Here is a 15,561-nt window from a genome sequence, read left to right as displayed (position 1 = left end):
TTTCACGGAAACATGGCTCTCTCGGGATATGCTGTCGGAGTCGGTACAGCCACCAGGATTATTTGTGCGTCGCGCCGACAGAAATAAACATCCCTCCGGGAAGAAGGGCGTTTCATGATTAACAACTCATGGTGTAATTTTAACAACATACAGGAACTCAAGTCCTTTTGTTCACCTGACCTAGAATTTCTCTCAATCAAATGCCAACTGTATTATCTCCCAAGAAAAGTATTGTTGGTTATTGTTACAGCCGTGTATATCCCCCCTCAAGCTGATACCACGACGGCCCTCAAGGAAATTCACTGGACTTTATGCAAACTGGAAACCATATATCCGGAGGCTGCATTTATTGTAGCTGGGGATTTTAACAAAGCAAATTTGAGAACAAGGCTACCTAAATTCTATCAGCATATTGATTGTAGTACTCGTGCTGGAAAAACTCTGGGTCACTGCTACTCCGGGATGCATACAAGGCCCTCCCCCGCCCTCCTTTTGGCAAATCTGACCATGACTCCATTTTGCTCCTCCCTTCCTATAGGCAGAAACTCAAACAGGATGTACCCGTGATGAGGACTATTCAACGCTGGTCTGACCAATCGGAATCCACGCTTCAAGATTGTTTTGATCACGAGGACTGGGACATGTTCTGGGTAGCCTCAGAGAATAATATCGATTATCGATTCGGTGAGTTTATAAGGAAGTCTATAGGAGACCCACTGTGACTTCACCAGACACCATGGATGGATGGCGGCATTCGCGCAAAACAAAGCGCGAACCAACGCATTTAACCATGGAAAGTTCACTGGGAATATGGCCAAATACAAATAGTGTAGTTATTCCCTCCGCAAGGCAATCAAACAAGCAAAATGTCAATATAGAAACAATGTGGAGTCGTAATTCAACGGCTCAGACACGAGACCTATGTGTCATGGTCTACAGATAATCACCTACTACAAAAAGAAAACCAGCTACATCACGGACACCGACGTCTTGCTTCCAGACAGACTAAACACCTCTTTGCCCGCTTTGAGGATAATACAGTGCCACCGATGAGGCCCGCTACCAAGGACTGTGTGCTCTCCTTCTCCGTGGCCAACGTGCGTAAGACATTTAAACCCTCGCAAGGCTGCCGGCCCAGACGGCATCCCTAGCCGCATCCTTAGAGCATGCGCAGACCAGCTGGCTGGTGTGTTTACGGACATATTAAATCTCTCCCTATCCTAGGCTGCTGGGATGCTTCAAGATGGCCACCATTGTTCCTGTACCCAAGAAGGCAAAGGTAACTGAACTAAATGACTATGGCCTGTAGCACTCACTTCTGTCGAGAGACTAGTCAAGGATCATATCTCCTCCACCTAACCTGTCACCCTAGACCCACTTCAATTTGCGTACCGCCCCAATAGGTCCATAGACAATGCAATCGCCATCACACTGCACACTGCCTTATCCCACCTGGACAAGAGGAATACGTATGTAAGAATGCTGTTCATTGACTATAGCTCAGCATTCAACACCATAGTACCCTCCAAGCTCATCATTAAGCTTGAGGCCCTGGGTCTCAACCCCGCTCTGTGCAAATGGGTCTTGGACTTCCTGACGGGCCGCCCCCAGGTGGTGAATGTAGGAAACAACATCTCCACTTTGCTGATCCTCAACACTGGGGCCCCATAAGGGTGCATGCTCAGCACCTTCCTGTACTCCCTGTTCACCCATGACTGCGTGACCGTGCACACCTCCAACTCAATCATCAAGTTTGCAGACGACACAACAGTAGTGGGCTTGATTACCAACAATGACGAGACAGCCTATAGGGAGGAGGTGAGGGCACTCGGAGTGTGGTGTCAGGAAAACAACCTCTTACTCAACGTCAACAACACAAAGGAGATGATCGTGGACTTCAGGAAACAGCAGAGGGAGCACCCCCCTATCCACATCGACGGGACAGTAGTGGAGAAGGTGGAAAGTTAAGTTCCTCTGCTTACACATCACGGACACACTGAAATGGTCCACCCACACAGACAGTGTAGTGAAGAAGGTGCAACAGCACCTCTTCAACCTCAGGAGGCTGAAGAAATGTGGCTTGTCACCTGAATCCCTCACAAACTTTTACAGATGCACAATTGACAGCCTTCTGTCGGGCTGCATCACAACCTGGTACGGCAACTACACCGCCCATAACCGCAGGGCTCTCCAGAGGGTGGGGCAGTCTGCACCACGCATCACTGGGGGCAAACGACATGCCCTCCAGGACATCTACAGCACCCAATGTCACAGGAAGGCCAAAAATCATCAAGGTCAACAACCACCCGAGCCACTGCCTGTTCACCCTGCTACCATCCAGAAGGAGAGGTCATTACAGGTGCATCAAAGCTGGGACCAAGAAGCTGTTTTTCAGTCTTTATTTCAAGGCCATCCGACTGTTAAACAGCCATCACCAACACAGTGAGGATGCTGCCTACATACAGACTTGAAATCATTGACCACTTTAATAAATGGATCACTAGTCACCTCCAGGTAGAGGGTTCTACCTGGAACCCAAAAGGGTTCTCATATGGGGACAGCGTCACTAAATTGTCAGCAAGATTGCTAGCCAGCTGAGACTGGCTGAGAACCAACTAACCATAGCCAATTTATTCACATTCATTGTTGCTACCAACACACATACAGAGAATGAGTTAGCTAGCTATTTCGACAATTCTATTTTTAGTAACGGAATGTTTTCCAGACAAGGGTGGAATAGATGACTACCAAATTGAGATACTCTTATTTGGTAACATTAGCTAGCTTACTTTAGCTAACGTCAGTCAAATATAGAACAAACAAACAAACATGTTTACTCTGCTGAAGGTAGCTACCAGTCTAGCAGTGACTACCATGGCATAAGCCAAATTTATTGACAGTGTATACCAAAAGATAGCCATATGATTTAGCTGATGGCTTTCAGAGTTCAATACAGGACTGTAACGTTAACTAGCTCGCTAACTTATCCAGCTAGGCTAGCAAGCTTGCTAACGTTAGGTTACCTCTAATTGAGAATCTTCCGTTTTGTAGTGAAGGGAAATAATCACTTCTCAGCTATCATCGAATTGTATTCTTCATCAGTTCAGCCTGAAAATCCCTCTGATAATCTTTGGTCACTGCATTATTCTTGATAGCCTCAAGCCACTTGCAGAGTCGGGGTTGAATCTCTGGTCGATAGAACGGTGAAAGGTATAACATTTTCGCTCTTGTTTTGTAATTAGCACAGCCAGGCACAGAACACTTCAGATTCGTCGCCAAACCCACTGGCTCCAGGTCATCTATAAGTCTTTGCTAGGTAAAGCCCCACCTTATCTCAGCTCACTGGTCACCATAGCAGCACCCACCCGTAGCACGCACTCCAGCAGGTATATTTCACTGGTCACCCCCAAAGCCTATTCCCCCTTTGGCCGCCTTTCCTTCCAGTTCTCTGTTGCCAATGACTGGAACAAATTGCAAAAATCACTGAAGCTGGAGACTCATATCTCCCTCACTAACTTTAAGCATCAGCTGTCAGAGAATCTTACAGATCATTGCACCTGTACATAGCCCACCTGTAAATAGCCCATCCAACTACCTCATCCCCATATAATTTTTTTTTTTTTTGCTCCTTTGCACCCCAGTATCTCTACTTGCACATTCATCTTCTGCACATCTATCACTCCAGTGTTTAATTGCTAAATTGTAATTACTTTGCCACTACGGCCTATTTATTGCCTTACCTCCCTAATCCTACCTCATTTGCACACACTGTATATAGACTTTTCTATTGTGTTATTGACTGTACGTTTGTGTATTCCATGTGTAACTCTGTGTTGTTGTTTGTGTCGCACTGCTTTGCTTTATCTTGGCCAGGTTGCAGTTGTAAATGAGAACTTGTTCTCAACTGGCCTACCTGGTAAAATAAAGGTGAAATCAACTAAATTAAAAAAAACATCACACGGGCATGACGTGAAAAACAAAGGTTTTCAAAATAATCTTGCCTAGAGAATTTCTGAGATTACTGTTGGTCGTTCGAAGGAAATAACGCAATTACTCAAGTTTGTGGGAACGCCCCCTTTGATACCTAATGAGCGGTATCAGCATTTGCTAAGAATGCCAGACTTTGTGGTTCACTATGAGCAGAAGAATACACAGGGAGACGAAACTTCCTGATTCTAAAGGTGAAATGAAAATGTGCGAGTTCTAGCTTGTGGTTTGGATAATTGTGATGTTTATGATAAAAACGCAATGTTGTTAATATAGCAATAACTATATGCCGTGGCAGATCCAGGGTGAAATTCCTTTTAATTTGAGCCAGTTTGCTACAGCAGGGAAATTATCTTGCAGCAACAGGAAATGTGAATTATTATGTGGACTATAATAAATTGACATTTTTTAGGGTTGATACATTTTTCATAAGGGAAAAATCTAAGTGCACATTAAAAACTTCAGAAGCGTTTTTAAAACTTAAATACACTGCAAGTTTAAAAGTTCCTGTTCAAGTCATTTTTTCATTGTTGTCGGCCATTTAAATCTAACCATGGGATTGGACAAAGAATCAAACAGGGACAGTTCTAGTCCCAGAGGCTTCCTGCGTATGGCCGTCGTCAGCTCTCTGCGTCCCAAATGGTACCCTATTTCCCTATTTATTTCACAACTTCTGGTCATAAGTAGCGAACTAAATAGGGAATATGGTGCCATTTGGGATGCAAACATTGTCAACCCGCCCGCAAGGCATTCACATTGCAGTAGGTCATGCGAAACATCTAGGTCACTAGTTTTGATATGATGTGGGTCAGGCCTTGAGCTTCTCCAAGTGTGTGTTATTAAGTGCTCTCATTGTTTTGATTGACATGATAGATAAAAGACTGTCCGATTATTTTCCAAGTCCGAGGAAGCTCGTTGCTCTGACTACGTTCAGACAGAGTCATCCAGTTGCTCAATCCCAGCACTTTCTGATTTACCAATTGATATCTATTTAAATATTTTGACTGTGTTGTGCTATTTAAGCAAACAGCCTGAAGCCTTTTTAATGAATTAACGATTTAGAATATGGAGCAACAATGTCTTATTAGATTACCATTATGTACTGGAGGCCCATCTTTAGATGTTCACCAACAGCTTGTGTCYCCCCCCCCCCCCCCCCSCCGGCTAGACCATCTTTATTGAACAGTTAAATATCAAGACTGTTATTACATTACATTTTCATGTTGATGATTCAGCTGTGATTCAGGAGAAACCATTATTCTCACCTTGATCCCTCCCTGTGTCATCACGTCTGGGATTCCCTGAACTGGTGATTACAGTGTATCTCTGTGGGGTCTGTGTCTCTCTCTCTCTCTCTTCTGTCTCTCTTTATCTGTCTGCATGGCTCATAACCTCAGACAGTATCTGGACCATGTCCAAGACATCTGTGTGCTGTATCTTTCATTAAGTTACGCAAATAACCCTAGGTAGAACACCGGGGCGGGCCTGCCCAACTGATTGTCTGACTAACTGCAACAAGCCCAGTGTGCTCTCTCTCTCTCCCACTCCATCTTTGATTTGATTTCATTAAATATTTGATTTCATTAAATATTATGAATAACAAGCCTCCTTGTCGTAACGAGTCAGGCGGAGCAGAGTTGATTAGCATTGTTTTCCAACGTGAGTGGGACATCAGCAGAAAATATCAGGAACAATATGCGGTATTGCTGCGACTGTCTGTATTCTGGTGATTGCTCTTTTCCGTTGTACCAAAATGAGGGGTATAGAGGATGGATGGATCATATTTATTATATGGTAGTCATTTGTCTGTTTCATAGATTCAATACAGTGAGATGTCATGGGTTTCCTCATTGTAATTTTATCTATTGTTTTTCACATTTCATTTCATCTAATTGAAATATTATCTCTGTTGCAACAACATACAGTAGACTGGAGAGTACTGTCTGTGTATGTAGTGCCAATCAAGTTCTATCTCAGCAAATACAAAAGGATTATCCCAATTCTCAGGGTTATTTGACTCATTAATCTGCCAAGTATCTTTGTCTTTTACCTAGAGAAAGAGGGCAATAAATCATTTTTATTTCGACATCAACAGCAGCTCAAACTTTTCATGTCTTTTTGAACTCATGTACAATGTGTGTCTTGGGGTTAAATATTCAGTGTAATCATGTTTTGATCCAGGGAACTATTAATCCTATGGCGGGACTAAAAGGGCTCGATGAAAGATTGTATCTCAGGTGTGTTTGTTCAGAGGACCAAGGAACAGAACACTGTCAAACACACGCCTACATCTCACCTTTCCCTTAGTGGGAACACTTTTACACGTGACATGAAATCAAGCTCTTTCGGGAGTGTTTAAAAACCACACACCCATGATATCAATTGATTGAATTCCTTTACTCTGGATATCACCTTTTATCACCCACACAATAATAGCCATGGGTTACCTGTAGGCGAAAACAAACCCTCACCAAAAGAATAGCAACAGTGCAACTGAGTTTGCAAAATATTAATTATAAGATTTGTTCTTCTGTTCCGTGTCCAAAATAATAGCAACAGTGCAGCTTGTAGTTTGCAAAAGCCTTGCAGTAGGATTTGCCCTTTTGGTCCAAAATCAGGGCACCAACTTCAGATTGATAGGTCAAAGTTCAGGTTAGAGGTTAGGTTCATGAGTGTGTCCACTCCGGACTGGACTGAGGGTTTTCTGGCTGGCCTGCGGCCCCTGATAAATATAAAGTAAGAGTAAAAAATAAGAATTTAAATAAAAACATCTTCCTGCTGCCATGGTCCTGCCCCGAGGTCATGGCAATGAGCGGGTGCAAGTCACTGATGGACAGAGTCACTGTCCAAGCTCTTGGAAAAACCCCATTGACAGATAAGTACAGTGTGTAATCTCCGGGAGAGTGTTTTTCCATTGATTTCACTAGCGCTAGCTCTTTCCATACGGGCTGTTGCTTTTTTTGTATATTCTTCGTAATGTCAATAAAGTTTTAAGCGGTCTGACACCCACTTATGTTCCGGGGGTCACAGGGCAACTGAGTGGAAAATAAAACAAAAAAAGATAGTAAATGCATTCTGGGAAATATTTTAATTGATATGTCATCCATGTAAATGCATGTTTTCCATGGGGTTGATCATCTGAAACATATTGATCTCTTTTCTGAGAAAGCTCCATATGAAATGTCAACCCCATTTGAATGTATGGACAACAGAGAGGTGGGTGGTTTGCGGTTCGAGCTTCACTGTGACCTCTGTGTCCATGTTGTACAGATACAGAACAAACACCACAAGTATGTCTACACTGATGCTGTTATTTAGATAAGTCGGTTTTCCTGGTGTCTTTTCTGTTGTTATCACAGCGAGCTGTTTAGTTTTTAGCATTTTGTCATGTGGTCAGCACTCACACGAGAAGCATGTTGGACAAAGAACGAGAAGTCGCTCAGAAAATCTGAACTTCAACGTTTTTGGGGGGGGGGGAGTGAATAGACTGAGAATGAATGAAAATGTCTATGTTGGTCTGTTTGTGTCTGTGTGAATGTTATGTGTCTATCCATTTCTAGGAAGCAATCTTAACTCTGGCATTTGTGTTGTGTGTGTGTGTGTGTGTGGTGTGTGTGTGTGTGTGTGTGTGTGTGTGTGTGTGTGTGTGGGTGTTGTGTGTGTGTGTGTGTGTGTGTGTGTGTGTGTGTGTTGTGTGTGTGGTGTGTGTGTGTGTGTGTGTGTGTGTGTGTGTGTGTGTGTGTGTATTTGTATTTGTATTGGGAGAGACCTGGGACTGGCCCGCGAAGTCTGGACAGACAGACGGACAGATAGACTCACAGACATGCCAAGTCCAGACCGAGGGAAAGGGAGCGGGAGGCTGAGAAAACAAGGGAGGAAAAGAAAAGGAAAGATAGAGAAAATGAGTGGTGTAGAGAGAAAGGGAAGGAGAGAGAGAGACAGGGCCCCTGACCTGACCACACTGACACACTCTGGTCTCTCTCTCCTTGCCAGCTGTGCACTGTGGTTAGGTCTGAGAGGACACACTCGCACACACATATACTTATCTATGCATGTTGCAGATGAGGACATACTTGGCGTGTGTGTGTGTGTGTGTGTGTGTGTGTGACCATATGCGCAAGCGTAAAACAGGATGCTAATGAGAACAAATAAGTAAGCGTTGTGTATTTGTTTTCATCACAGCGTGTGTTTGTCTATGTCCGTGAATTTTACACAGACACACACAAACACGTATGTCTGTGTGTGGTTGCATTTAAACATCTACTGCTCATGTGAGCTCATTTCAATGTGTTAAACTTGCCTTGCTGCCTGAGTGGGACAGGATATCAACGGCCGTGTCCGAACACCCATATTAGCGTATTAAATAGTATGCGTAAAAAGAATGTTTTATAGTAGGTGACATTTTTAAATGGTACTCCGAATTCGTCATCTAATGCGCGATTGCGTTGACGCCCGTCATTTGTTAATTTTGATACAGCTCGTCAATTCACCTGCTTATCAGTTGAGTCGGAAAAGACAAGTAAATTCTACTAGATCAAATGTCAAAATTAGTATGCAGTTTAAGTATGTATTACGCTAGTATGGATATTTGGACACGGCCAGTGTGTAGAATGTCCCCACACGGCACTCCATCATCCCTGGTGCTCCTTCTCCACGTGTGACATGTCTGTGAGCCATTAGTGCACTTCGCTCTAACTGGAGTCATTAGGATTAAGTGCTCAAAGGTGCGACAGTGGGACCTCCAGCTTCCAAACTCCAAAGATCCCAGCCCACTCCAGCCCGACCCCTGCACTATGAGGCAGCAGCGGCTTCCAGAGCCTGACTGGGCCCAAAGCGTATGTCTCCTCAATTTTTTAAATGTATTTATTTATTTTTATTTCACCTTTATTTAACCAGGTAGGCTAGTTGAGAACAAGTTCTTATTTGCAACTGCGACCTGGCCAAGATAAAGCATAGCAGTTCGACACATACAACAACACAGAGTTACACATGGAATAAACAAAACATACAGTCAATAATACAGTAGAAAAAAAGAAAACAAAAAGTCTAATACAGTGTGTGCAAATGAGGTAAGATAAGGGAGTTAAGGCAATAAATAGGCCATGGTCGCGAAGTAATTACAATTTAGCAATTAAACACTGGAGTGATAGATGTGCAGAAGATGAATGTGCAAGTAGAGATACTGGGGTGCAAAGGAGCAAAATAAATAACAGTATGGGGATGAGGTAGTTGGATGGGCTATTTACAGATGGGCTATGTACAGGTGCAGTGATCTGTGAGCTGCTCAGACAGCTGGTGCTTAAAGCTAGTGAGGGAGACATGTGTCTCCAGCTTCATTGAATTTTGCAGTTCGTTCCAGTCATTGGCAGCAGAGAACTGGAAGGAAAGGCGGCCAAAGGGGGAATTGGCTTTGGGGGTGACCAGTGAGATATACCTGCTGGAGCGGGTGCTGCTATGGTGACCAGTGAGCTGGATAAGGCGGGGCTTTACCTAGCAGAGACTTGTAGATGACCTGGAGCCAGTGGGTTTGGCGACAAGTATGAAGCGAAGGCCAGCCAACGAGAGCGTACAGGTCGCAGTTGTGGGTAGTATATGGGGCTTTGGTGACAAAACGGATGGCACTGTGATAGACTGCATCCAATTTGTTGAGTAGAGTGTTGGAGGCTATTTTATAAATGACATAAAGACCTTGCTGCTAACAGGCAGTGCGGGCACCCTGTGTTTTCAGAGCGGAGCCTTGCTACTGCTGACTGGCTTTCCAGGGGTTATTTTTACCGTGCGTGGAGTTCCGTTCAACTGGCAAGGGAGCGAGCTGCAGGAAACGCAAATGGTCAAGGAGTCAAGGTAATGTACTGTACATTAGTGTGTGTGTGGGATGGTGTGTGTGTGTGTGTGTGTTTTGGTGTATGACTGTGTATAAGTGTGGGTGGGCATTTACATGTGCACTACAGTGCCTCTTTTTATGCAAAGGCAACTGTCTATTTGTATGTGTTTGACTGTGTGTTTGTCTCTCCATTTCTAGGAAACAGGCTGTATAACCTCCACCCACCACCAGCACCACCTCCACCCTGAAAGAGAGGAGCAACACTGGGATTCAATACTCCACAATCTGGGGGAGCGAGCGTGCCAACATCCGTGAGATGAGGTTTGGGCACAGAACCTGTTTCTCTCTTCCATCTCTCTCTCTCTCTCTCTCTCTCTCTCTCTCTCTCTCTCTCTCTGTGTCTCTGTCTCTCACACACACACGTATAGTACCAGTCAAAAGTTTGGACACACCTACTCATTCAAGAGTTTTTCTTTCTTTTTTCAATTTTTTACATTGTAGAATAATAGTGAAGACATCAAAACTATGAAATAACACATATGGAATCATGTAGTAAACAAAAAAGTGTTAAACAAACCTAAGTATATTTTATATTTGAGATTCTTCAAAGTAGCCACCCTTTGCCTTAATGACAGCTTTGCACACACATTCTTTCAACCAGCTTCACCTGGAATGCTTTTCCAACTGTCTTGAAGGAGTTCCCACATATGCTGAGCACTTGTTTGCTGCTTTTCCTTCACTCTGCGGTCACACTCATCCCAAACCATCTCAATTGGGTTGAGGTCGGGTAATTGTGGAGACCAAAGGACAGATTTCCACCGGTCTAATGTCCATTGCGTGTGTTTCATGGCCCAATCAAGTCTCTTCTTATTATTGGTGTCTTTTAGTAGTGGTTTCTTTGCAGCAATTTGACCATGAAGGCCTGATTCACGCAGCCTCCTCTGAACAGTTGATGTTGGGATGTGTCTGTTACTTGAACTGTGTGAAGCATTTATTTGAGCTGGTAACTCTAATGAACTTATCCTCTGCAGCAGAGGTAACTCTGGGTGTTCCTTTCCTGTGGCGGTCCTTATAAAAGTCAGTTTCATCATAGTGCTTGATGAATTTTGTGACTGCACTTGAAGAAACTTTCAATGTTCTTGATATTCCGGATTGACTGACCTTCATGTCTTAAAGTAATGATTGACTGTCATTTGTCTTTGCTTATTTGAACTCACTCACTCACTCACTCACTCACTCACTCACTCACTCACTCACTCACTCACTCACACACAGTCTTGTACAGCTAACCTTGTGGGGACATACAATTCAGTCCCATTCAAAATCCTATTCTCCCTAACCCCTAACCCTAATCCTAACCCGTACTCTTACCCTAACCCTAACCCTAACCTTAACCCTAAACCTAACCCAAAAACCTAAACTTTATCCTAACCCTAAACCTACAACTAACACTAGCTCCTAACCTTAATATTTAACTTAATTCTAACCCTAACACTAATTCTAACCTTAACCCTAAACCCCCTAGAAATAGCATTTGACCTTGTGGGGACTAACAAAATGTCCCCAGTTGGTCAATTTTTACTTTGTTTACTATTCTTGTAGGGACTTCTGGTCCCCACAAGAATAGTTAAACACGTCCACACACACCACACCCCACACACACACACACACACACACACACACACACACACACACACACACACACACACACACACACACACACACACACACACACACACACACACACACCACACCACAGAGTACACAGAGTACAACAGACACAGAGTACACAGACACACAGACACAGAGTACACAGACACAGAGTACACAGACACACAGACACAGAGTACACAGACACAGAGTACACAGACACACAGACACAGAGTACACACAGACACACAGACACACAGACACACAGAGTACAAGCATACTCACATCTGTGTGGCTATGAACTTGGGGACTTCCCACACAAACTCATGACATCTTAACTCAGCACGCCCCAACGAGGAGAGGCAGCACCCTGGGGAGGGAAAAACAGACAGAACGGAAAACTGCAGAACTTTGGCTGAGGTCTGCTCTGGAGAAAAACCCGAAATATGTGCCTTAATCACTGTCCTTACATTGCCCTCTAGGAAGACGTGACGTTCTCCAGTGAGATTCAGATAGAAGAGAGAAGCAGGTACATGAACATTTACATACACAGTACCACAATCAAACACACATTAATGAAGGAAATCAATATACACACATGCCTAATCAGTTATTCATACACACAAATCTATCCTGGTATGCATGCACTTTACGAAATAACACACGCACGCACGCGCACACACAAACACACACACTGAGGCACTGTGTGCCGCCATAAATTACAGTCAACCCATCTGGGAACATGAAGAAGCTGTTAATGAATAGGGTGCTGAACAACCACCACAAGTGGAGCGAAGGAGGAGGAAGAGAGGAGGAGGAGGAGGGGAGAGGGGGAGAAGAAGGTGGGGGATGAGTAGCATCTGGGATGCAGACACACTGTATGTGTAGCAATGTAAGAGAGGTTGTGGTAGCAGTGTACTTCTGGGGGAGGAGAAGATTCAAAAGAACTGTGTCATAACTAGTGCGCAATGACCCGTTTGAGCACAGACTGTCTTTGTTGTGTAACGCCAGCTCACACGGAGGCTACATTCTGTTGTATTGTCTTCGAAAGAACCCTTTCTGTGTAAGGTTGAATATGTGAGCTTTTAAAGGTTATGTAACATTACTTTTACGTATTGGAAGACCAGGGCCCATATTCACAAAGCATCTTAGAATAGATTCAGGATCAGATCCTCCCTGTTCATATGATTATATTTATTATTAGTATCTACAAGGCTAAACTGATGCTAAATCAGTACTCCTACTCTGAGATACTTTATGAATACAGGCCGAGGAGGAAAAGATCAATGCTGACCCCATGCCCCTGTGGCCTACTGAGTGAGATTACAGAAAAAAAGATGTGTCCAATACCAGGCAGCAGAGGTAATGACAGTACCTTATCTGAGGAGGAGGTGTCGGAGGGGAGTGCGGCAACAGAAGAGACAGTTATCTTCAGTGACCTTTTAATACCCTCAATCAGTCACAATGGTCCCTCTGCACGCGCTCAAAGTGGACGCATGGGCATCGCAGAGCAGAAGTGTGCCTGGGTGGGGGGGACAAAGGTTGCCACCTGTATGCTAATGAAAATAAGGGCCCTCCGAGAGAGGGAGGAAGCAGCAGTACAGTGATGAAGAAGAAGTGTGCCACTCTTTAGGAGTGTGAAGGGGCCATAAACTGGGTGATAGAGCAATACATAGATTTTTCCCTCTTTTTAAAGTAAAACACGGTGAAACAAGAAATGCGAAGTGTGCCACTTCTTTACGAGGGATGGAAGGGGTGCTATAAAAGGCATTTTAGGATTGTAAGGGAAATAAACAATGGATCCAGTGTGGACTTGGTGGAGAGCAGAGCGGAGGAAGAAAAGGCAGTAAAATTCATTTCCAATCTTTCGGTTAAGTAGTTGAGAAGGGGGGGGGGGGGGGCGGTGGAGTGTGCCATGTCAAATAAGAGGGAGGGGGCTGAGGGGTGGGTGGTGAAGTGACTGATAGGCGCCCGGAGCTGTACAATTAATTTTCTCTTCCGTTCTTTTAAGTAATGAGGAAGAAGGAGAATGGTGGAGTGTGTTGCTTTGGATACGAGCCCTTGTCAATAATAGGGATACAAAGGGAGTGGGGCATTAAAATTAATTTCCTCGCTCATTCCTTTTCTTTATTTTCTTAAGAGGAGGAGAGAAGGAGTAGTGGAGTGTGCAGTGGCAGAGGGGGTGATGGAGGTAGATATGTATAGTCGTGGCCAAAAGTTTTGAGAATGACACAAATATTAACTTCCACAAAGTTTGCTGCTTCAGTGTCTTTAGATATTTTTGTCAGATGTTACTATGGAATACTGAAGTATAATTACAAGCATTTCATAAGTGTCAAAGGCTTTTATTGACAATGAACATGAAGTTGATGGAAAGAGTCAATATTTGCATTGTTGACCCTTCTTTTTCAAGACCTCTGCAATCCGCCCTGGCATGCTGTCAATTAACTTCTGGGCCACATCCTGACTGATGGCAGCCCATTCTTGCATAATCAATGCTTGGAGTTTTTCAGAATTTGTGGGTTTTTGTCTGTCCACCCACATCTTGAGGATTGACCACAAGTTCTCAATGGGATTAAGGTCTGGGGAGTTTCCTGGCCGTGGACCCAAAATATCGATGTCTTGTTCCCCGAGCTTAGTTATCACTTTTGCCTTATTGCAAGGTGCTCCATCATGCTGGAAAAGGCATAGTTTGTCACCAAACTGTTCCTGGATAGTTGGGAGAAGTTGCTCTCGGAGGATGTGTTGGTACCATGCTTTATTCATGGCTGTGTTCTTAGGCAAAATTGTGAGTAAGCCCACTCCCTGAGGTTGACATCTCTACGGTGACTCACCTCCAAAACACCTCATTCCCCCCTGACTCCCCTGAGGTTGACATCGCTACGGTGACACACCTCCAAAACACCTCATTCTCCCCCGACTCCCCTGAGGTTGACATCTCTACGGTGACTCACCTCCAAAACACCTCATTCCCCCCTGACTCCCCNTCTACGGTGACTCACCTCCAAAACACCTCATTCCCCCCTGACTCCCCTGAGGTTGACATCTCTACGGTGACTCACCTCCAAAACACCTCATTCCCACCTGACTCAGGATGCTTTACTGTTGGCATGACACAGGACTGATGGTAGCGCTCACCTTGTCTTCTCCGGACAAGCTTTTTTCCGGATGCCCCAAACAATCGGAAAGGGGATTCATCAGAGAAAATGACTTTACTCCAGTCCTCAGCAATCCAATCCCTGTACCGTTTGCAGAATATCAGTCTGTCCCTGATGTTTTTCCTGGAGAGAAGTGGCTTCTTTGCTGCCCTTATTGACACCAGGCCATCCTCCAAAAGTCTTCGACTCACTGTGCGTGCAGATGCACTCACACCTGCCTGCTGCTATTCCTGAGCAAGCTCTGTACTGGTGGTGTCCCGATCCCGCAGCTGAATCAACTTTAGGAGACGGTCCTGGCGCTTGCTGAACTTTCTTGGGCGCCCTGAAGCCTTCTTCACAATAATTGAACCGCTCTCTTTGAAGTTCTTGATGATCCGACAAATGGTTGATTTAGGTGCAATCTTACTGGCAGCAATATCCTTGCCTGTGAAGCCCTTTTTGTGCAAAGCAATGATGAAGGCATGCGTTTTCTTGCAGGTAACCATGGTTGACAGAGGAAGAACAATGATTCCAAGCACCACCCTCCTTTTGAAGCTTCCAGTCTGTTATTCGAACTCAATCAGCATGACAGAGTGATCTCCAGCCTTGTCCTCGTCAACACTCTCACCTGTGTTAACGAGAGAATCACTGACATGATGTCAGCTGGTCCTTTTGTGGCATGCTGAAATGCAGTGGAAATGTTTTTTGGGTGATTCAGTTCATTTGCATGGCAAAGAGGGACTTTGCAATTCATCGCAATTCATCTGATAACTCTTCATAACATTCTGGAGTATATGCAAATTGCCATCATACAAACTGAGGCAACAGACTTTGTGGAAATTCATATTTGTGTCATTCTCAACACTTTTGGCCACGACTGTATAAGGGTAAGGTGACTGGGCATCAGGATATAAGATAAACAGAGTAGAAGCAGCTTGTATGTGAGTGGGTGTGCGTGCGTGT

At 44.3% G+C, this 15,561-nt stretch overlaps 1 long non-coding RNA gene across 1 annotated transcript; it reads right to left on the bottom strand.

The window, feature by feature from the left end:
• Nucleotides 1-14,278: 14,278 nt before the first annotated feature.
• On the bottom strand, nt 14,279-14,535 carry LOC139023311 (uncharacterized). The gene is made up of 2 exons (XR_011474447.1): nt 14,475-14,535; nt 14,279-14,426 (listed from the first exon to the last, which is right to left on the bottom strand). It is a non-coding gene; the product is annotated as an uncharacterized lncRNA (long non-coding RNA).
• Between the last annotated feature and the right edge of the window lie 1,026 nt (nt 14,536-15,561).

The sequence above is a fragment of the Salvelinus sp. IW2-2015 genome, linkage group LG30, assembly GCF_002910315.2.
Source record: "Salvelinus sp. IW2-2015 linkage group LG30, ASM291031v2, whole genome shotgun sequence".
Lineage (NCBI taxonomy): Eukaryota > Metazoa > Chordata > Actinopteri > Salmoniformes > Salmonidae > Salvelinus > Salvelinus sp. IW2-2015.
This window is presented reverse-complemented; position numbering and strand designations above follow the sequence as displayed.